Here is a 24,798-nt window from a genome sequence, read left to right on the forward strand (position 1 = left end):
GAGGAATTTTAGAAAATGATTCTTTTATTTGTTAAAAAGATACCTTTAGAGGTTTCTGTGAATCCTCAACCGTGGGGAACGTGCTCTCTGGGGAACAAGAGCAATGTTTGAAGCTAGTTCAGCAGTTATGGGGCTGCTGAAGGTCTCCTAGATAAGGGATCTTACATTTTGGAAGTATGGAAGAGAAGGGACCGGTACACACTAGCTAGGCCCTTCTCCCAGTTTCCACCTGCTTTGCTAATACCCTCAATTTAAATGATAAGGGTCTAAGCCTAAAATGAGTTTGTTTCCCCAGTTTTGTGGCACTTTAGCTATTTGACCTTGACTTAAAATAGGCCTGCAGAGTTCTTTGAATGTTATCTATTTGATCACTACTGCTTGACAGTGATTGACAGGCTTAATCTGAGAATGTGGGTCTTTGGAACCGCTGTTTGCTTACGGATGGTAATAATGCTCTATGTCCTTTGACACATTTGTGAATTATTTTCCCAGAATCTGTGATAGACCAGCAAGTAGCAAGCTCCGTGGGACCTATAGTGGTCCTAACTAAAAACAAGGGGGGAGATGTAGGAGACCATTCTGTATGGCCTGGGCCCAGCCCCCAGTGGCAAACATTTACTGCAAAGTAACTTCCTAAAACCAATGCTAAACCTTCCAAGGACAAGTGTAACTGGTTTAACCACTTTTGCCTTTTCACTTGCAAATATCCCTCTTCTGTGATGTGATTACCAGCATCCTTTTCTTTGTTTTCTGTAAAAGGTATCCACCTAAAGCGAACCTGTGCATAGTAAATGAGGACCATTGTGTATTGTGCAGAGAAACCCAATAAAGGCCGGTCTTGGCAAGGGCCATGGCTTTTGCTCCCCTTGAGAGAAAAGCCATGCTGTCCCTTTTTCTCCACCGGACTTAGTAGTTAATGTGAATGTCTCATTTTGTCTATAATGACACGGACACACTGTGGGCCAGTGTCTGCATCAGCTCAGCCAGCATCATCATCAGATATTTTCTGTTTCTTCCTGTTAGATTTTCAGACATTATCTTTGTTTTTCTTTTTTTTTAACTGTTGTTCAATTACAGGTGTTCCCATTTGTCACAGATTCTGTCCAGCAGAGTCCACCTGTGGTGGTTGATGACGAGAATCAATGCACAGGTGACAACAATCCTGTGTGGAAAAAGGGAACAGGCACGACTATTCTCTTAAGGGGAGAGTGCCTATGGTGCCTCGGCTACTCCCTCAAGAGGGGAGTGCCCCAACCCTTGCCTAGACAGGCTTTTATTGTTTTCCTGGGGTCTTACAGCATAGAATAATTTATTATCTATCACATAGAATATTATTGTCTACATTCTAGGTACAATCAAGGAAATAAAAATAACATGCAAAGGGGAATGGCGATGAGCTCATTAGCTCTGTCCTTGGGAGAACTCATACAGGCTTTTGATATTACCCTGAAGATAGACAATACATGTTGCATCCACCAACCGTGAGAACAAATATCGGAGACTTTCAGGGTTTCAAAGATGTTACTTTAGTGGCCAAGTTTAACCTGCGCAGGGGCGAACTCTCAAAGTGTCCGGAGACACAGTGCCTGCAGGGGCTGCAAACGAGAGTCCCGCCTAGCACTTACAGCCAAGTCCTTATATAGGGGCAAGCAAGCAAGCATTGCACAGAAGCAGACGTGGCGGTTAGCTGTTGGCTCACAGAGCCCGCGTGCAGGAACAGGGTGGGGTCTTGTTACCGAACAAGGGTCCGAGGGGGGGCAATACTTGGCCCACCCAGGGATGCCAAAAACTGCTTCAGAAAACAGGGGCCCCTCCCAAGGACAGTATACTAATATCTATTAGGCTCTTCTGTCCGCCGCCAATTGGAAAGACATCTCTCAATGCCAGAGATTTGTGAAAAGGAAACAAAATGTTTATTTAATGCTATTCAGGCCTAATGCCTTCCTTAAAATATTAAAGTCTTTAAGGGTATACACCTACACACACACACACACAGCGCTCCCTTCTCCCACTGTCCCAACTCCGGGTACTGTAAATCAGGAAAAGAGCACACGTCCGTTTTTCAGGTCACTGGCACTGTGAGCTGTGTCAGCTGTCCAGGCAGGATCTCCAATTAATCCAAAGTCATGTGGCACCTTCCACTGGCAAGAGTTCTTTGTACCAAGTTCCAGTCAAAGTCTCTCCTGCTTTCCAGGCCCACCGAAAGCGTGCGTCTTTCTTCTTCACCTGGCCGCAGGGATCTCCATTCTGGCAAAGCTGCGTGGTTTTCCCTTTCACCTGGCCAAGAGGGGGGTCTGCACTCTGCTGAAACTGCGTGGCTCTCCCTCCTAATGGCTACAGGGGTCTACATCTTTCCAAAACAGGGTGGCTCTCCCCCTCACCTGGCCAAGAGGGGGTCTTCACTCTGCTAAAGCCACATGCCTCTCTCACAGGCACTCTCTCAGAGAAGCAGCCCCAGTTCCAGCCTGGTTAGCTGCCACTCACTTCTCCCTGGCCCAAAACTTGGCCACAGCTCTTTAACATATCTATGAAACCAGTTAAAGGTTATAGATATGTTAAATGACCATTCCAGAGGTTAGCTGCAAAACTGTTGCTATGCAAAACACCTCTCAATGGCCCTGCTCCATTCTTTCCTTCCCCCAACTGACACCTTGGTGGGGGAGGTGATGACATCTTAATATTTCCTCCAATATTCCTGTACACTTTGAGTTCTGGACACCATTCCAAATCTTTTCTGAGCCCCCCCCCCCCCCCCCCGGCTGCACCCTGTATCAGTCTGACTCAACTGAAAGGAAAATTTTGAAACTAAACAGATGGCAGTCAACTTACAGGATATTTGCTAGGGACACAGGCTCCTTGGGGCTGAGACTATTTTTCTTGTTCCCAACATACACATTTGTTATTTTAGACCAGGGTGATGCAGTTTTAGCAAGAGCAAGCTATAACAATCTGTATGCATTTTCAAGGCATGATTCCCATGGAAAAACTCACTTTGAAGGCCTGGCTACTGCCCACCACGTTGCTTCTGTAGGTTTTCCATACAGAGCTGAGTCACATTTGCCAGGCCAAGACAAACCGGTTCCCTACACCCATTTTCCCTCCATCACTCTTCCCTCTTCTACCTATCCCCGACCTTCCACTTTCATTCCTCCCCCTACCCATTGTCCTTGTCCATTGGTCCTTTATACGTGTTCCATGATGTTACCCTTCCCCTTCTTTCCTTTGTTATCCTGCCCCTCTCTTCTGGTTACTGTCAGTTTGTTCTTTATTTCCATCTGATATTATCTTAAGGGTAGAGAATTTGGCTTTTGAATACCGGCCAGATACATGATTATCTGATTCTGAGCCATCAGGGATCATTTTGGGCATATTTTTGTGTTCTTAAGTATAAAGCAGTACCTCAATACTTCTTGTGAATTTGTTCTGGAACTGGTGCTGAGTGCCAAAACTGATGAGTACCAAACAATGAAGGATTTTCTCTTGCAGGGCAGTGTCATGACTCATACAACAAGTTCTAGCAAGTGTGAAGAGTCCCAAGCAAGTTGTGAGTGCTAAAACATTTTTTTTCTTATGAAAATGCAGTGAGTACAGCATTTGATGAGTTCTAAAGCTGATGAGAAGTATTGAGGTATCACTGTACTATACCAGCTGTTTTAAAGTCTGTCTGATAAATCTATCATTGGGTCACCTAGGGTTGTTTTCTATTGACTTATTTTCCTGGATTATGGCTTAGCTTTTTTCTGCTTTCTCACATGTTTAGTACTGTTGATTGCATACTGGACATTGTAATGAGACACTATAAGGTATCTGCATTATGTTTTCTTTCCTAGTTAAAGAGTGCACAATGATTTTGATTACTAGTGTCCATGGCATTATTCCAGAGGGATTTAGGCATAGGGAATTAGGAGTACAAGTAATATGATCAAGCAAGTTTTTTATGCACTGATATTTAATCTAAGACCTAGAGGATGAGATAGGATATTATGCAAATAATACAAAATAAAATCTTTGTGAAGTAACAGTATAAGGGATTGATACCTGCAATAATCATTTTTGGTAGCTGCCCTTTGAATTGTAATTAGCTTGTGTCAGATTACCTTATTGAGTGAAAACAATATTTAATTATTTATGGTACATTCTGAAAGTAATTTGTTCATGAAAATCATTAGGTTGTGCTGCTCAAATTCACACATTTCATAAGTTTATTTGAAATGTTATTAAAGTTTAAATGAATAATTTTCACCTTCAACAAAGTTTGAGGTTAACATCTTTAGAACTTGATTCTTCAGCAATATTTTACAAACTGTGGTTCATAAACAGTGGGTAGTAAAATTAATTTAGTGAACTGTGACTAAATCTAGTGAACTGTGGCATTTAAAAAGGTGATATAGAGCCCTTGCTGGTATAGCTAGTGGATTGAGCGTGGGCCTGAGAACCACGCGATAGCAGTTCGATTCCCAGTCAGGGCACATTCCTGGGTTGCAGGCCAGTTCCCAGCAGGGGACTCAAGAGGCAACCATACATTGATATTTCTCTCCTTCTCTCCTCCCATTCCCCTCTAAAGATAAATAAATAAAATCTTTTTTAAAAAAAGGTGATATAGAATAAGATACAGGAGAAGACAATAGAATATACTAGATGTATTGCAGGCTATAAAGATAAATATTGTGCCATAGTTAGTGTGGCTCAGTAGATTGAGTGCTGGCCTGTGTGAACCAAAGGATTGCCAGTTCAGTTCCCAGTCGGGGCACATGCCTGGGTTGCAAGCCAGAACCCCATTAGGGGGCACATGAAAGGCAACCACACATTGATGTTTTTCTCCCTCTCTTTCTCCCTCCTGTTCCCTCTGTCTAAAAATAAATAAATAAAGTCTTTATTAAAAAAACAAAAAAGATAAATACGAACCTTTTGTTTTGTCATGTGTGTGTGTGTGGGGGGGGAGTGGGGGTGTGTGTTTTGGAGTATGACTTAAACAGTATTTCTTAGGGTGATTGCTAAAAGTCTGACAAACACTACACCATGTTGCAGAACTAGGTTTTTCCAGATCATGGAACCAGGAGCAAACCAAGATAATAGGAGATAAAGTCTCTTCATATTATAATCTAAGGCTAATCTGTGGGAGAGATGAGAGGGGTGTGGAGGGGATGGGCATAAGAAATCTATGCATTTCCTTATTTATCTATCTAGTGATTTATTTGATAAGCTTTTATTGAGTTGTATCATTGATCAATGACAGTGTTAAATTTTAAACATACAAAAAAATCACTCCTATCGGGAAATTCACAGTTCAGATTCAGAGAGTCATGTAGACAGTTAGTAGCATTCCAATGTGATGAATTCTACAGTAGTTTCATTGTAGCAGCAATTCAGAAATACCTAATCAATCCTGAATGGGAGTCTTGGAAAACTCCTAGGAAGAGGTAATACCTACACTCACTAAGTCTTGAAAGTTGAATAGGTGTGTCCTAGTCATTTCGAGTTGCCATAAAAAAAAAGATAAACTGAATGGTTTAAACAACAGGGATGTATGTCTCACAGTTCTGAAGGCTGAGAAGTCTGAGATCAGGAATCCAACATATTCAGTGTCTGGTGAAGGCTGTTCTTTTACTATTCTTAAAAGGTCATAAATTCCACTGTGGAGGTTCCACCCTCAAGACCTCATCCAAAACTAATACCATGCCACTGGAAGTTAGTGTTTCAACATATGAATCTTGAGGGAGCACAAATATTCAGTCCATAGCAAGGTATTATTAGGTTAAAAAAAAAGATGGGTAAATTATGTTCTGCAGAGATAAAGTCGTATATGCATTATGCAGAAGCAAAAGGACAAAGGAATTCTGGGATCATGCACAAATATGAAGGAGGATGTGGGGACATTTGAGTCTGCAGAAGTAGGCTAAGAAACTTGACTTTTTAAAAATACTTCATTTATTTTTAGAGAGGTGAGAAGGGAAGGAGAAAGAGAGAGAGAGAAACATCAATGTGTGGTTGTCTTTCACATACCCCCAGTTGAGGACCTGGCCCACAATCAAGGCATGTGCCCTGATTGGGAATTGAACTAGCAACCCTTTGGCTTACAGGGCCACACTCAATCCACTGAGCTACACCAGCCAGGGCTGAAACTTGACTTTTATAATCAGATTTGGACTTAAAAAATCACTATGGACACATTAGAAAGACTTGGTGAAGGATAGAAAGAAGCAGGGAGATTAGTGAAAGAGAATGCTGGAGGGACTCTGGTTCTGGGCTGGAGGGAAAGGATGCATTTGAAGAAATCTGAGCAAATATAAGTTAGAGATGAGATGACTGATAGGTGAGGATAAGGGTGCATGAGAACATAATGTTTCAAATGAGTCCTGGGCCTCTGTGTGGGGCCTCAGTTGCTGTTAGCACCAAGAATGTAGGTCCAGTAAGAATAGAAGAAGATGTTGAACTAGATACAGAAGCCCAACCAGTTTAGGAAGCCCTGAGGACAGATAGACTCCTGGGGCTAGATTTCAGACGCACAAATTTTAAAGTATGTCAACATGGAGAGAATCTCCATGTCTAGAGTCTCCCTATAGCAGAATCTTGGATTCAGTAAACTGGAGAAAATGAGGACTCATATAAATCATCACATAGATAAGAGTGTGATTTTTCAGGCCCTTACTTATAATGGCTTTAGTGTGCCAGGTTTCCAAGGAAATATATGTGCTTTTCACCCCAATTCAAGAGAAGTAAATGAGCTTGAATCACATGAGTGGGTTTGTATGCCAGCCTGAAATTTAGTAAGCTACTCTGTATGTTTTTGTCCTCATCTTTTGCTTCTTCATTAAAAGTGTGCCATTTATCCTCTGTCTTTGGGTATACATTAAAATAAATCTGGATTTAACCCTGTAAGCCAAAGGGTTTCTAGTTCGATTCCCAATCAGGGCACAGGAAAACAAAAACAAAAACAAAAAAACCCAGACAGTAAGGAAACAAGAAGTTCATGTTATGAAGTCAAGCTCACTTTTAGTGAGCCTTATTAAACCTCACATTCTGCTGGAGACCTGGAAAAAGCCAGGTACTGGTGTACTTGGATCTGCACCCATTCCCAGGCTAGTGCATGACCTGGGGATTGCAGGAGTTTAAGGACTACACCTAGTACATGATACCTGGTCTGTAAGCTGCTTTGGGGTAGGTCTTTGTCTCTCTTGTTTCCAGTGTGTTCCAAGGTCTGAGTGCCATAGCTGGCATACAGCAGGCTCTTGAAGAAGTATGGGATAAATGAATGAACACAAGTAACTGTGTGAAGCAAAAGTAACTGAACTAGACACCTTCATATAGTGGTTAGGTGTTTGTTTTAAATTCTGCCTTCAGTTTCCTTATCTATAAACTGAGGGTATTTATAATGCTATCTTACAGAACTACTGTGAGGATTAAATGAGATAATATATAATGTAGTGCTTGGCACATGGTAATGCTTTGAAAATTCAAACTGTTGCTGTTATTAGTGGTGCTGTTATTATTTTTACTCTCATAGTCTATTTCTTGTAGGTCACCACAACATGTTGGTGATTGAAAGAATGAACTTTCTACACTTTAGCTTCTTCATTTATAAAACAGGGAATCAATTGCTGGCTTGCCCCCTTATCTGGTTGTTACAATTAGAAAATTATAGATGAGCCCTTCCTGATGTGGCTCAGTGGATTGAGCACCAGCCTGTGAACCAAAGGGTCACCAGTTCAATTCCTAATCAGGGCACATGCCTGGGTTGCAGACCAGGTCCCCAGTAGGGGGAACTCGAGAGGCAATCACACATTGATGTTTCTCTTCCTCTCTTTCTCCCTCTCTCTCCCTCTGTCTAAAAATAAATAAATAAAATATTTAAAAAAGAAAATTATAGATCAAATGATGTTGGTATTGGTTCTCATTGTCTTGAGAGAGCTGTTATTTGAAAGGGCAAAGTAACTCAGGGAAAGTGACAGAGCCAAGTGGAATATGTATGTGAAACCATTCTGGGAGGTTAAAATTGTTAAGCAGAATGTAATAGTGACTGTGACACAACATGAACACTGCTTTGTAGAGCTGAGAGGGCACGGGCTTTGGAGTCATGCTGGCCTCATTTCCAGCTCTAGCTTCTCCTGTGCTTGGTGCATGAGCATAGGTTTGTCATTCATATTTCCAGACCTGGTGTGAGGTAGGCTGAGTCACAGGTTTCTGTGCAGATGTAAGAGTAAGTAGTTGTGTGTACAGCCCTCAGTACAGCCCTTCATACTGCAGGTGTTTCATACACGACAGTTGCTGTTTTGTGACATGATATTGCTAACAAGGAGTTTAAGTAGGATAAACACGTAGGTCTGTTGGCAGCAATTTTAAGTCTTTCCTTAGTTTGGAAGGAATATGTGTCTGACTTGGGAAGTTCTTTAGCACCTGGTAGCTTACCAGCAGGCTGTGGGCTGAGGAGGCAAAGATGCTGTAGCGCAGCAATAACCATCGTGCCCCCAACACAGAGTTCTCCACGTGAAGTCTTGAGCTAGGAGGGGCCAGCCACAGCCACCAAGTGGGTAGGGTCCTCAAAGATATTTGTCTTCAATGTTCCTAACCCCACCTTCCATGGCTGACCCATCTCAACTCTGCTCCCCAGGAAGTTCTGAGATGCCTACAGGGAGCCAGTTTTTAGCTAAAGTGTGAAGAACGGTGTGGCCCAGACTTGATGGTGGACTCAGCCATTTCACCTGAGTTCAAATCCCAGTTCTGCCACTTCATAGCTGTTCAATACTGAGTGAATTACTTTATGTGCCTGTGCTCAGTTTCCTCATCTGTAATGTGAACTCAGCAATACGACTTCTTTCATGGGGTAACTTATGTAACACACATGTGACATGGGAAGCAATATGTAGATGCTCAGTATTATTATTATTGGGGGGGGGTGTTACAATAGCATTCCTGGCCCTGAGATCTTTAGGGAACCTTTCAGGCCCACCATTCTGCAGTAGAGCCTGATACCTCTCTATATGCATGACAGTGGTGGGCATCAGAAAGGTCACAAAGTCTTCAGTGCCCAAGGTGACTGGATGATAAATGATAGGCCAGGGCTGGTCCACAGGTTAGCAGCTGCTCTGCTCCCTCAAGGCACTGGATCTCACCAGCACGCTCTAAGTTCCAGGTGCTCCTGCTGCCCCACTCTGAGCAAGCACAGGAAAACTCAGCACAGGGCAGGTCAGGGAAGCAATGACTGATTCAGGTAGCTCAATGGCTGAGCTGGGCCACTGGGAGCACTGGTGGCAGGGGGGTCTCTGTAGTTCTGTACTGCCCATCAACCCCAGGGTTCTTTGGATTTTCCTGCCCATCTGTCACCCCCTCTAGGATACCTCCTGTCTAGCCTCCATGTTCTTTCCTTCTGGTATCTCATGGTACTTGTCATCTACTTTTTGAAAACTCAGCTGACTTGTGACATCTCTCTGAGTAGCCCAGAGCCAGCAGAATGGCTGTCACCTCATCTGGTTGTCTCTGCAGAAGAGCACAAAATGAGCAGCACTCCATCTGGGACTCACTCTGTGTAGCTTTATTTAGTAAGAATGGCCACACTGGAAAAGGCTGGCCCCTACTCACCAAAATTCCCAGTTTATAGATTAGCCGGGTTGCCAACTTCCCACTGTGAAACAGAGCTCTCATGTGGGCATCATAAACAGGGGGCATAGTCTAGAGGGTTGGGATGGATCTCTGTGAATATCCCCTGGGCAAGAGAGGGTCTGAATCTAGTGGGGACTGAAATATTGAGGTTCAATAAGCATTTGCTAAATGTGAGGATGTGGTGGTGTGGTTTCCTAGCAGTATATCTGACTGTGGTGGGCATGATCCTGTGCCTACCTGCCAACTTCCCTACCTCCACCATATGCCCTTCCATACACACACACATACACACACACACACTGGGATGGATCTGGCAAGCTAATGAAAACACGTGTGGCACCCTAGGGCCTTCCTGGAAGAAAACCAGGCATCTCCTTCTTACACTCCCCATTTCACAGGTTCCATCAAGATCCTGGTCTCTACTAACACCTGACTGATAGTTTGGTCTACCATCCTCAACCACACCTCCAGGGTTGGCAGTATGTAGGGTAAGTTTTGCTTTTTGAGTTTCTCTCTTTCCCACAAAAGATTCTGGATGTTCAGTGGGGGTCCTGTATCACCCATTATGGTGATGCTGTGGTTAGGGGCTCACCACTCTCTCTTTTCTTTGTAAACTAGAGCCATTAGATCAGAGGAGAAGTTCCATGAGAGGGCTCAGGATTAGCATCAATCTACCAACAAGGTCCCCCATGCAGGAACATGGGAGCATCTGAGTCAGGAGACTTTTAATAGAAACATGACAAGGAATAAAAGAACTATTAATAAAATACTTTGCTGACTTGACTTTAGCTCCATTGAAGTTATTTTTAACTCTATTTCATACTCCATTTCCTTTTTTTAAATTTAATTTCTATTTAATTCTTGTTCAAGTACAATTTTCTGTCTTATATTCCCAACCTGATCTCTGCCCCCAGTGCTCCCCACCTCCCTCCTATTTCCACCCCCCACTTTAGTTATTGTCCATGTGTCCTTTATACATGTTTCTGGGAATCCTTCCCCTTTCCCCCCTGTGATTCTCTCCCCTCTCCCCTCTGGACCCTGTAAGCCTGTTCTGTATTCAGTGTCTTTGGACATATTTTGCATGCTTGTTTGTTTTGTTCTTTAGGTTCCTGTTAGAGGTCAGACCATATGATGTTTGTCTTTCACTGCCTGGCTTATTTTGCTCAGCATAATGCTTTCCAGTTCCCTCCATAATGTTGCAAAAGGTAGGAGCTCCTTCTTCCTTTCTGCAGCACAGAATTCTATTGTGTAAAGGTACCATAGTTTTTTGATCCAGTCATTTACCGATGGGCATCTAGGCTGCTTCCAACTCTTGGCTATCGTAAATTGTGCTGCTATGAACATCGGGGTGCATAGGTTCTTTTGGATTGGTGTTTCAGGGTTCTTAGGATATACTCCCAAGAGTGGAATTGCTGGGTCAAAAGGCACGTTCATTTTTAGTTTTCTTAGAAAATTCCATACTGTTTTCCATAGTGGTTGTACCAGTCTGCAATCCCACCAACAGTGAATTAGGGTCCCCTTTTCCCCACAACCTCTCCAGCACTTGTTGTTTGTTTCTTTGTTTATCATAGCCATTCTCACTGTTGTAAAGTGGTATCTCATTGTGGTTTTAATTTGCATCTCTCTGAAAGTTAGCGATATCAAGCATCTTTTCATGTGTCTCTGGATCCTCTGTATGTCCTCCTTGGAGAAATGTCTGTTCAAGTCCTTTGCCCATTTTCTGATTGGGTTGCTTGTCTTCTTTGAGTGGAGTCGAGTGAGTTCTTTGTATATTTTGGAGATTAAACCCTTATCTGAGGTATCATTGGCAAATATGTTTTCCCAAACAGTTGCTTCTCTTTTTATCTTGATACTGTTTTCCTTAGCCATGCAGAAGCTTTTAATTTTGATGAGATCCCATTTGTTTATTCTTTCCTTTATAACCCTTGCTCTAGGGGACGTATCAGTAAAAATCTTGCTGCGTGGAATATATGAGATTTCCCTGTCAATGTTCTCCTCTGGGCTTTAATGGCTTCATGGCTTATATTTAAGTCTTTTACCCACCTTGAATTTATTTCGGTGTATGGTGTAAGTTGGTGCTTGAGTTTCATTTTTTTGCATATAGCTGTCCAGTTCTCCCAACACTATTTGTTGAAAAGGCTATCTTTACTCCATTTTATGTTATTGTCCCCTTTGTCAAATGTTAATTGACTATAGAGAGTTGGGTTTATTTCTGGGATCTCTGTTCTATTCCATTGGTCTATGTGCCTGTTTTTATACCAGTACCAGGCTGTTTTGATTACAGTGGCCTTGTAATACAGTTTGATATCAGGTATTGTAATCCCTCCTACTTTATTCTTCTTTCTCAAAATTGCAGCTGCTATTTGGGGTCTTTTATGGTTCCATATAAATTTTTGAAGTGTTTGTTCTATGTCGGTGAAATATGCCATTGGTACTTTAATGGGTATTGCATTGAATCTGTACATTGCTTTGGGTAGTATGGACATTTTGATGATGTTAATTCTTCCAATCCATGAACAGGGTATAGGTTTCCATTTGTTCATGTCTTCCTTGATTTCTTTCTTCAGTGTTGTGTAGTTTTATGCATACAGGTCTTTAACCTCCTTGGTTAGGTTTATTCCCAGATATTTTATTTTTGTTTTTGCTATATCGAATGGGATTTTTTTCTTGATTTCTGCTTCTGCTGATTCATTGTTGATATACAAAAATGCCTTTGATTTCTGGATATTGACTTTGTATCGCACCGTTTTGCCAAATTCATTTATTAGTTTGAGCAATTTTTGGGTGGAGTCTATAGGATTTTCCATGTACACTATGATGTCATCTTCAGACAATGCCAGTTTTGTTTCCTCCTTTCCGATTTGGATGCCTTTTATTTCCTTTTCTTGTCTGATCACTATGGCTAGATCTTCCAATACTATATCAAATAGAAGTGGTGAAAGTGGGTAACCTTGTCTTGATCCTGATCTTAGTGGAAATGCTCTTAGTTTTTGCCCATGGAGTATGATGTTGGCTGTAGGTCTTTCATATATGGCCTTTATTATACTGAGGAATGCTCCCTCTATTCCCTTTTGTCTGAGTACCTTTATTATAAATGGATGTTGTACCTTATCAAAAGCTTTTTCCACATCTATTGATATGATCGTGTGGTTTTTTTCTTTGCCTTTGTTTATGTGATGTATTACATTTATTGGTTTGTGAATATTGAACCATTCTTGCATCCCTGGGATGAATCCCACTTGGTCGTGGTGTATGATGTTTTTGATGTATTGTTGGATGCGATTTGCCAATATTTTATTGAGGATTTTAGCGTCTATGTTCATCAGTGATATTAGCCTGTAGTTTTCTATTTTTGTTGTGTCTCTATCTAGCTTTGAAATTAGGATGATGCTGGCTTCATAAAAAGAGTTGGGGAGTTTTCCCTCCTTTTGGATTTTCTGGAATAGTCTGTGAAGAACAGGGGTTAGCTCTTCCTTAAAAGCTTTGTAGAATTCTCCTGTGAAACCATCTGGTCCAGGGCTTTCATCTGATGGGAGTTTTTTATTACTTCTTCAATTTCATCTACTGTTATTGGCCTGTTGAGGTTTTCTGCTTCTTTTTCATTTAGTTTTGGAATATTATATTTAGCTAGAAATTTGTTCATTTCACCTAGGTTTTCAAATTTCTTGGCATACAGCTCTGCATAGTAATTTCTTACAATCCCTTCTATTTCTATGGTATCAGTTGCAATCTCTCCTCTTTCATTTCTGATTGTGTTTATTTGGGTCCTCTCTCTTCTTTTCTTGATGAGCCTATTTAAAGGTTTGTCTATTTTGCTTATCTTTTCAGAAAACCACCTCCTGGATTCATTGATCCTTAGAATTGTGCTTTTAGTCTCTATGTCATTTAATTTGCTCTGATCTTGGTTATTTTTTTTCTTCTACTTGCTCTGGGCTGTCTTTGTTGTTGTTTCTTGAGTTCTTGCAGGCTTTGGGTTAGGTTGTTTGTTTGAAATGTTTCTATCTTCTTTAGGTAAGCTTGTATTGCTATGAACTTCCCTCTCAGGACTGCCTTCACTGTGTCCTGTAAGTTTTGGGTTGTTGTGAGTTCATTTTCATTTGTTTCCAGAAGCTTTTTTATTTCTTCCCTAATTTCAATCCTGACCCATTTGTTGTGTAGTAGTGTACCATTCAGTCTCCATGCTTTTGGATGTTTTGGGTTTTTCCTGTGGGGTTGGTTTCCAATTTCAGTCCCTTGTGATCAGAGAAAATGCTTGGTATGATGTCTATTTTCCTGAATTTGTTGAGATTCATTTTGTGTCCTATCATGTGGTCTATCTTTGAAAATGTTCCATGTGTATTTGAAAAGAATGTGTATTTAGCTTCTTTGGGATGGAGGGCTCTCTATATATCAATTAGGTCCATTTCATCTAGGGTGTCATTTAATTCTGCAATATCTTTGTTGATATTTTGTTTGGAAGATTTGTTTATTTTAGACAGTGGGGTGTTAAAATCCCCTACTGTAATTGTGTTACTGTCAATATCTTTCTTGAGGTCCTGTAGGATTTTCTTTATATATATGGGTGCTCCGATGTTGGGTGCATATATATATTTATGATGTTAATGTCTTCTTGGTGGATTCTTCCCTTGAGTGATATGAAGTGACCTTCTGGGTCTCTCTTTATGGCCCTTCTTTTGAAGTCTATTTTGTCTGATATGAGAATTGCTACCCGGCTTTTTCTTCTTGTCCATTTGTTTGGAAAATTTGTTTCCATCCTTTCACTGTCAGTCTATGATGATCTTTTGACCTGAGGTGGGTCTCTTGTAGGCAGCATATGTGTGGGTCATGCTTTCTTATCCATTCAGCTGTTCTATGTCTTTTAATTGGTGCATTTAATCCATTTCTATAAGGTTATTATTGAAAGGTACTTATTCGTTGCCATTTATGTATCTGTGTTCCTCTCCATTTCTCTCTTTTCCTTCCTTTCCTTAAAGCAGCCCTTTTAGTAATTCTTGTAGAGCTGGCTTGATGGAGTCATATTCTTTTACACTTCCTTTGTCTTGGAAGCTCTTAATTTGGCCTTCTATCTTGATTGAGAGCCTTGCTGGGTAAAGTAGCCTTGGTTGTAGGCCTCTGTTTCTCATTACTTAAAATCTTTCTTGCCATTCTCTTATTGCTTGGAATGTTTCCATTGAGAAATCAGTAGCCAACCTTATTGGGACCCCCTTGTATGTTACTTCCTTTTTCTCCCTTGCTGCCTTTAGGATTCTCTCTTTGTCTTGGAGTTTTGCCATTTTAATGATGATGTGTCTTGCAGTAGGCCTCTTTGGGTTCCAGCTGCTTGGGACTCTCTGCAATTCCTGGATTGGTGTGACTTTATCTCTCCTCAACTTAGGAAAACCTCTGCCTAGGTTCATGGCAGAGCCATTTGGCTAGAACCTAGATCTCTGAGTTCCCATCTGGGACTCAGCATGTGACACAAGACAGCTATGGGGCTCAACCAGCCTAAATTGGTTTTAAAGTGGTTGGGCTCAGCCAGGCCTAGCGTGGGTGGGTTCAGGCCTCGGCAGGCAGATAAGGAAGAGCAAGAAGAGGGTGGAAGTAGGTATAATAGAAAGCAAGCTCAGGACTCCCTACATGCTGCTCCAGTGCTACATTAGCCTCTGCTGCTCAGAGTGAATTGCACTCCTCAGACTGACCTCTGCTTGGGCTTGGATTAACTTTGAACACTTCTGACGCTGAGGCATCCTCTTCTTTCTGTCTTGATTACCCATTCTTTTCCTAGGCTCCTTTACCCTTTTTTAAAAATAGTGCTGCTCTTTGAGGCAAATCTTGGTCTTTTTGATGATAATAACAGTAATAATGCTGATGTTTGTATTATTGTTGGTAGTGGTGATAAAAAGGGTACCAATGTTTCTGGTATTGATGTTGGTGCAGGTAGTGGTGGTTTTAGGAATGGTTGTATCGGTGTTGGTTTGGTGCTGCTGGTGATGGTGGAGGTAATAGTGATGATATTTTCATTAGTATAGATCATGATGGTGGTTGTGGTACTGGTGGTAATGATGGTGGTGACATTGCTGTTGGTGGTTGTGATTGTAGAGATTGTTATTATAATGGTGGTGATAATGTTGGTATTATTGGTGGTTATATTGCTGTTGATACTCATGGTGGTGTAAAAATGGTTATGATGATGTTGGTGGTTATGGTGGTAATCATGGTCATGATATTGATGTCGCTGTTAGTGATAATAATGGTATTGATGATGGTGGTGGTTGTGGTAATGGTGATGGTAGTTTTGTTGGTGGTGATCATGACAGTGCTGTTGGTAATGATGGTAGTGAAATTACTGTTGTTGCTATTGTTGATGTTGATGACTATGACAGTGGTGGTTGTTGCAGTGATAGGTATTGGGCTTCTGTAATAAGAGAATATAGTAAAAAGAATAGGAGCTCTGGAGTTACATAGGCTTGTGTTTTGAAACTAGTCTCAGTGAATTACTTAGTGTCTCTGAACCTTCTGTTTCTTCACTGTAAAATGGTGATAATAATACTTCACATGTCACAAGACTGAGGAAAGTATGTGTGTCCACCCACATTTCCCCCAAAGTTCCAGCACTCTTTTTTCCTTCTTTCTGAGTGTGGGGGTCAGGGCAGTGGCAGTGGCTTCCAGATGAGAGGTGACATCATCATTATAGGAGGCCCTTGGCCGTTGGGCCAGGTATTTGGCAGTCATATTCTAGTGTGACCTTGGCTACTGTCACTCCCATAAGATACCATCTCAAGATATGATGTCTGGCCCTGGCTGGTGTAGCTCAGTGGATTGAGCACGGGCCTGAGAACCACACGATCGTGGTTTGATTCCCAGTCAGGGCACATGCCTGGGTTTCAGGCCAGTTCCCAGAAGGGGACTCATGAAAGGCAACCATACATTGATATTTCTACCCCTCTCTCCTTCCCTCCCCCTCTAAAGAGAAATAAAAATATTTTAAAAAGATATGATGTCTGTTGGAGACCAGTCTAATTTTCCCATCTTCCATGTTCCCCTACAGAAAATGGTGTATTGGTTTGTCCAACTCAAATGTCAGCTAGGGTCTCTCCAGCTTGAGATCACAGAGGATTGCCTCAATCCCTTACAGCATGATCTGGCATGACTCCCTAGGACCTCTGTGATTAACCTGGTTCTTTCTTTTAGTCCTTCTGACTGGGGCTCTTGTTTTCATATGCCACCTCTGCATGGCAATGCCATGGCCAGATGAGAAAAGCTATCCCTTCTGAGTCAGACAGAAGGATACCCTACCACCACAGCATTTTGAAGCAAAGCAGACTTTATGAAAGGTTAGCATAAAGGAGACAGGAGAGAGCTTTCATCATAGCCCTCAGTGAATTACATGAACATCGGTACTGGTCACTTCTTTCTCAACACTGTTTTGACTATCCCTGTGCATCTCATCATGAGGGCATTTCCCACTGGCATTTTTTTTTTTCCTGCAGAATATGGCCGTACTCTCCTCACTCCTGCTCTTCTCCACCCATCCAGCTTACAGATCCTCCCTCTGTCACACAGAGCCACCAACTCTTTGGCTTCCTCCATCTGACCTGTGTTATAGACCACTGATGGAGCACCCCCTCTGTACAGAATGAAGCTAGGGTTACAAATAACAGAAGATGTTCTCTCTTATTGATTATACCTAGACTGGGAGTTGAGCTGAGACGTCGGTCTTAGTGGGCAAGTATTCTGCCCATCCCTGGCTTGTTTCAATTCCTTTTCCCCAGGTGCTGCCACCACCCCTCAGGCCTCACTGAGCCAGCTTTTCTAGAACCATCTCCATCAGGTGGTGGTGGCTCATAAATAAGACTTTTTTACAATCAGGAATTTTGTCCTTAGGGAGAGAGTTGGGAGTCAGCTTAGGTATAATCTGGGGTAGAGGCTATTAGTTACAAGGGTGTGGGGTGATGGGTTGGTCCCAGCACCCTCTCTAACAGCCCCCTCTTGGGTGTTCAGTTTCACTGCTTTGGCCCTTTGTTCATTCATTCATTAAGACATACATGAGAGGGGCTACCACTGCTCCTTCCAAGAGTCTGTTTGCTAGAGCAGGTCATCTCCAGCAAGCACAGAACTACATTCATCCTTTCATTTTCTCCCTGCTAAATCAACCCTGCAGGGTGGTTGTTTCTGGAGCCAAGAGGCAAAAGGGGTTGCTATCTCTTGTTTACTTTGCCTACATAGGGATCCCAGACATCTCTCCTTGTATCTCCAAAGTCTTTTGTGTCCTCGTTGCAAAGGATGATGCTGATGCTGATAATGATGCTGCCCACAATTTAACTATCACCTGCTGCATCCTTGCACTTCATTTCATTTGTTGTCAACAATTTTCACAATAGCTTTACATGAAAGGCCTTAGTAATCAGCAGTTTACATGTGGGAAAACTGAGGCCCAGAGAGGTGCAGGGGGTTGTTTTAGTCTCTGAGTTAAAAAGTGATAGATCCAGGTATCCCAAATAGCTGTATGTGAATCAGAGCTCTTCTGGCTTTTCACTTCCATAGGCTACACAGCCTGCACTCTGCACCATCAACTTGGTCAAGTTAATGGGATCAGGATTGTTTAAAGCAATCTGAGTTTTAGTGCCCACCCCACCCCCCCAGGATTTCATGGATCAAAAACAAAATTAAGACACCACATGGAATATTTGCTTCTTTCTAAATTACAAAACCCAACCTGAAAGTGTTAAGGAATTTTATCTCAGAGTTTATGAAAGTGGACTAACAGATATTGACAGCCTACACTGTAGTTGGCATTTTAACATGCACTGTGACATGTCATGCTTATGCTGTGCCTAAAGAGTCAGTCAGTATTTTTGACCCTGTCTTACCAATGAGCAAAGCAAGATTCTGGAAGGTGTAGTAAAGCAGGCTTTCAAATCTAGTGGCCATGTGTTTCATTGCCCTAGCTGTGCTGCTCCAAAGCCCCCAAAGCCCTGAAGGTAAGAAGTCCTGTATCTCTGGGGAAGAAAGGGTTATTGGCCATTGTGCCCATTTGGCTTCTCATGCAGAAGGAGCTCAGCAAAGGCAGCTCAAAGGATAGCACATTTGCTCAAGGCCAATCAACAGGCTCAGTCTAGAAGCCCAGTGCCCTTTTCTTTCTGTGTTTTTATTCTTTGAAGTTTCCTTTGTCTCCCAGTCTTTTGGCAAACAAGCAAATGACAGAGACCTACTGGTTTCTCGCATGCAAGTCAAGACTGTTATTTAGTAGACAGGTAGACTCTTTGTTTTTGTCCTACTTTATGACCCTGATTCTTCCTCCCCTGGTGCAGTAGCCTGGTCATAAGGTCAAGTCAGGCAAGAAACAAAGCTGGCTCTGTGCACACAGCCTGACTGCTCATGAATCATTCATGGGCGTGGGGGGATACCATCTCTAAGTCATGTGCTTAGGGAACATTATTTGTTCCAATGATTTATTGTTGCCATATAAACTGCCCCAATTTAGTGGCTTAAATCTACACTCTATTTTGCTCATGATATGAGGGTCAGATAGCTGGGTAGGGCTTCACAGGAGATTTTTCTCCATGTGGCAATGACTGATGGTATTCAACTGGCAACTGGTGGTTATATAATAAGGCTTCACTCACATTCCTGGTACACTAGTGGGGTGTGGGGTATACGGTAGGGGACAGGCTGAACTCAGCTGGGCTCTCTTCTCCTCTCCATTCTCCTTGCTGTAAAGTTTTGGCACCTATCTAGATGGCTCTTCTATTCAGATAGCAGGACTTCTTACATGGAAAATCAGGGCTCTGAAAGTGAGTGTTTTAGACACTAGGTGTTGAGATTGTCAGTCTCAAGTTCTGGACTTGGAAGTGGCAGCACATCATTCTGGACACATTCTATTGATGAAAATAGACACAGAACCCATCCAATTCAAGGGGACAAACACTGTGTCTCCCCACAGAAGGAATGTAAAAGAATTTGTGCTCATCTTTGGATCTCCATCACAACTTAAAAATTCTATTTGATGCATTCCTTTCAGGGTCTTGCTTCTCCTATGTGTTCTTCTATGTACCAGACAGAAGCTACTCTTGTTCATGCACCTGAAAGAGTTTTCTTTATTAAGAGTGAGGAATAAGATAATCAAACATGCTTTCTCATGTGAATCCACAGCTCAGAAATCTTTTTAGTTAGTGGGGAGTGGAAAGAATGTACAAAGTTTTCACTGTGGTTATTAAGAAGTTGTAATTGTTATTTTTGAATCAATCACAAAAAAATAAGAATGATTTGGGTTGAATCAGATCCATACAGTAAATATTTAGCTAGTTTTCAGTCCTCTGATATTTCCAGTTACTTCTTAATGTCTTTTGAGTCAACCACACCTTTATGTATTTGAGTCTTCTGAGATTTCTGCTATTGCCATTACATTTTTTTGCCACATTCATAAGCAAAATCTAAATTGTCATTTCACTGCATTCAACTCATCTCGTTCCACCTCTGCTTTTTTCCATTCAGCCCAGATAAAAGCATTCCATTCCAACCATTCCATATCATCCACCTCAAACTCTAATCTTATCCATCCATTCCACACTAGTCCATTCTTTGATTTATTACAAACTACCCAAACTCTCATGCTCTTTATTGGATCCAGTTAATCACTTCAAATATCCCTGCTGAGAATCTGTATGGTAGCAATCACCATGAGAAATACAAGGGAATCACACCATGTTTTATCGAGTGAGCCATCCCTGGGTTGACCACACCACCCGACGACAAGGCCCTATAGAGGCTGGCGTCAATTATGGGGGCTCAGGCTTATGAGTGATTGAATATTTTGTTATCTTTTTACTCACTATTTCTGCATTTTAAAAATGACTTTATTCTTTTATTGTGGAAAATTTGAAACATACCACAAATAGAGAGAATACTTATCCTTATGTACTCATAACATGTGACAAATTTCATTTTATCCATTCTCTCCTAGAGTATTTTAATACAAATTCTACATGTCATATTATTTCAGTAATTACTGCTTCTACATATATTTATGGCCTATATTTTAAGCAAGCCACAATAGCAAAAGGAACCTATCAAAATAAATATTTCTTCTTTAATATCAGAGTGTTTACATTTCCCTGACTGACTCAAACATTATTTTTTATTTCTGGTAAGTTTGAATCAGAATCTATTAGTTTGCATTTGTTTGATTTATCTCTTATGTATCTTCTAATCTCCTCAGATCTTTTTTATTCCCTCATTTTAAAAAAAGAAATCTGATAATATGTTTTATAGGATTTCCATACTAAGCATGGGCTCACCGCTTCATCCTGGTGTTCTCTAAGATGTTCTTCCCTTTATCATATTTCTTATAAACTCACTAACAAATTTAGAGGCTTGGTTGGGCTCAGGTTTGCTATCTTTGCAGGGTGGTGATGTGTGCTGGTGACTTTCTACATTGCATATCAGGTAGCACATCATGTCCTATGATTCTGCCTTTCCTGGTGGGTGGATCTATGTTATCAGCCTGAACCATCTTTTAACCACCTCATTAACTCTTTATTTAATATTTCAGAACTCATCCATAGTCATTACTTAGATCCATTATTTCATTAGGAGTTGCAAAAGGGTGCTTTTTATATTTTTGAAATCATTTTGCCTATAATAGATGTAGTTCTTTCATAAAGAGAGATTTCCCTTATGGACTATTAGTTATTCTAAACTACAGTTTATGCAGGAAGCACACAAAAATGCCTGATTCTTGCCATTTATCAATTTTTAGAAAAATGTGTTGATTCCCCAGCAACCAACTATAAGGATTAATGAGGTGTTATTTGTTTTTATTTTATAAATGTTATTATAAACTCAGATTTAATGACACCAAGATGTACTGATTATTAGGAAAGAGGAGGATAAAAGGAACCAGTATGCACAGACATCACTTTACAGCATCAGTCTCTTCTGGGGATCTGACCTATCAAATGCAGCTTCAGAAAGGTCTCTTATTCTGAACTGGGATATGTTTCAGAGTAACAGATGAGACATGATAATACATGCAGTACAAATTAGTACAAAGAAAGCCACTTAGGTTTTAAGCTTGTTCGTTTTTGTACTTGATTATTTGAGAGCCTGTATAACTGTATCTCACTCTTCAGTAACCTTTATCCCATAAATCCATAACCAAAGGTTTATTTGTAATAAGCAACCTAGATAGATAAAATATGTTCTGCCCCAAACACTTATATAAGGACTTCCTTATATTTTTGTGGGAAATTTGATAAATGTATGTATAGGAAATCTAGAAAAAGTCAAATGTGCCTTTCACGTTCCCCAGGAGAACAAGTTAGGGAGCTGCTGTCAACACTGTCCTGCCCACAATATCTGTGGAAGTTATATGTTAGATTCACTCAGTTAAAATTCAAGCTTCAACACTTATTAGCTGGATGATATTGACTAAATTGCAAGACCCTAAGAGCCTTTGTGACATATTTGTGGAAAAGGATGATAATTAAATAAGGCAACCTTGTAAGGTGACTTATTATAGTGCCTTTAATGGAAGCATAAAATATGGTTACTAGCCATTAAGAGGCACAACTAGTAATATTGAGTTGGCCAAAGGTCCAACTGCTGATGTTCTTCAGGTCCATCATTTCTTTTTTTTTTTATAAGATGGCTCTAGTAGCATAGTTGTCTTTAACTTCATTCAAAATAATTTTGTTAGATTGTGTTGTCACAGCAATCATATCAACATAAATTAAAAAACATCAAAATTTGTGAATTTTTGTGTAACAATTGTAATATTGAAAATGGAAGAATATTTTGCCATAATTTTATTGATAAAACAGTAGATTAGAGCTATTTTCACAGATGTATCTCATTCCTAGAAGAGTGACAAGCAAATAGCAGACAATTTTATTTTTTTTAACTTTATTTTAATTGTTGACACTATTACAGATGTCCTCATTTTTCCCCTTTTTCCCACCTCCACCTACCACTGCCCTTCTTTTCCTTTGGCTAGCACCACACTGTTGTTTGTGTCTGTGTATTATGTATATATGGTTTTTTTTTTTTGGTCTAATCCCTTCACCTTCTTTCATCCAGTCACCTTCCTCCCCAATCTCCTCTGACAGCTATCATTCTATTCCATGTCTCCATGCCTGTGTTTCTATTTTGTTCATTAGAATACACATGTAAGTGAGATTATGTGGTATTTGTCTTTCTCTGACTGGTTTATTTCACTTGGCATAATAATCTTCAGGTCCATCAAGGTTGTTACAAAAGGTAAGATTTCCTTCATTTTTATGGCCATGTGGTATTCCATTGCATAACTGTACCACAGCTTTTTTATCCACTAACCTACTGATGGGCACTTGGGCTGTTTCCAGATCTTGGCTATCGTAAATAATGCTGCAATAAGCATAGGAGTGCATATATTCTTTTGAATTAGTGTTTCTGGATTCTAAGGATATATTTTCAGAAGTTTGATCAATGGGTCAAAAGGCAGTTTCATTTCTAATTTTTTGAGGAAAATGCATACTGTTTTCCACAGTGGCTGCACCAGTCTGTGTTCCCATTAACAGTACACAAGGGTTCCCTTTTTTTTACATCCTCTCTAACACTTGTTTGCTGATTTATTGATGATAACCATTATGGCAGGTTATGTTATTGTACTTTTATTTTTAAATCTTCACTTGAGGATATGTTTATCAATGAAAAAGAGAGATCAATGAGAGAGAGAAATATAGATCAGCTGACTCCTGTGTATGCCTCAACTTGGGAATGAACCCACAACCTAGGTATGAACCCTGACTGGTGATAGAACCTTTTAGTGTTTGGGATGATGTCCTAACCAACAGAGCTGCCCTATCAGGGCCTCATTGTGGTTTTAATTTGCATCTATTTGATAGTTAGTGACATTGAACATTTTTTGATATGTCAATTGGATTTCTGTATGTCCTCTTTGGAGAAGTATTTATTCAGCTACTTTGCCCATTTTTAAATTGGATTGTTTGTCTTCCTGGTGTTGAGCTTATATGTTCTTTACATAGTTTGGAAATTAACCCCTTCTTATATGTATCATTGGCAAATATGTACTCCCATACAGTGGGTTGCTTTTTCATTCTGTTGATGGCTTCTTTTGGTATGAAAAAGCTTTTTAATTTGATGTAGTTTCATTTGTTTATTTTTTCTTTGTTTCTCTTGCTCTAGGAGCTATATGAACAAAAATATGCTCATATTATTACAAGAGATGTTTGAAATTTTACTGCTAATGTTCTCTTTTAGGACTTCTATGGTTTTGCAATTTACATTTGTCTTTTATCCATTTGAGTTTATTCTTGTGTGTGGTGTAAGTTGGTGGTAGTTTTATTTTTTTATTTTTATTTTTTTTGTTGTAAGATTTTATTTATTTATTTATTTATTAAATCTATTTGATTGATTATGCCATTACAGCTGTTCTAATTCCCCCCTTCATTCTCCTCCACCCTGCACACCCCTCCCCCACCATCCCCCCCTTTAGGTTTTATGTCCATGTGTCTCAAGTTCTTTAGATTCTGTATTTCCCCTACTACTCTTGCCCTCCCCCTGTCTATTTTCTACCTACCATATATGCTACTTATTTTCTGTACCTTCTCACCCCTTCTCTTCCTCCCACTCCCCTGTTGCTAACCCGCCATGTGATCTTCATTTCTATGGTTCCACTCCTGATCTAGCTGTCCTCTTAGTTTGCTTTTGTTTTAGGTGTGGTTGTTAATAACTGTGAATTTGCTGTCCTTTCACGGTTCATATTTTTTATCTTCTTTTTCTTAGATAAGTCCCTTTAACATTTCATATAATAAGGGCTTGGTGATAATGAACTCCTTGAACTTGACCTTATCTGAGAAGCACTTTATCTGTCCTTCCATTCTAAATGAAAGTTTTGCTGGATAAAGCAATCTTGGCTGTAGGTCTTTGGATTTCATGACTTGGAATACTTCTTTCCAGCCCCTTCTTGCCTGGAAGGTCTCTTTTGAGAAATCAGCTGACAGTCTGATGGGAAGTCCTTTGTAGGTGACTGTCCCCTTATCTCCTGCTGCTTCTAGGATTCTCTCCTTCATTTTCATCTTGGCTAATGTAATTATGATGTGCCTTGGTGTGTTCCTTCTTGGGTCCAACTTCTTTGGGACTCTCTAAGCTTCCTGGACTTCCTGGAAGTCTATTTGCTTTGCCAGATTGGGGAAGTTCTCCTTTATTATTTGTTCAAATAAG

The sequence above is a fragment of the Sturnira hondurensis genome, unplaced genomic scaffold (assembly GCF_014824575.4).
Source record: "Sturnira hondurensis isolate 20B ecotype Veracruz unplaced genomic scaffold, ASM1482457v3 Scaffold0005309, whole genome shotgun sequence".
Lineage (NCBI taxonomy): Eukaryota > Metazoa > Chordata > Mammalia > Chiroptera > Phyllostomidae > Sturnira > Sturnira hondurensis.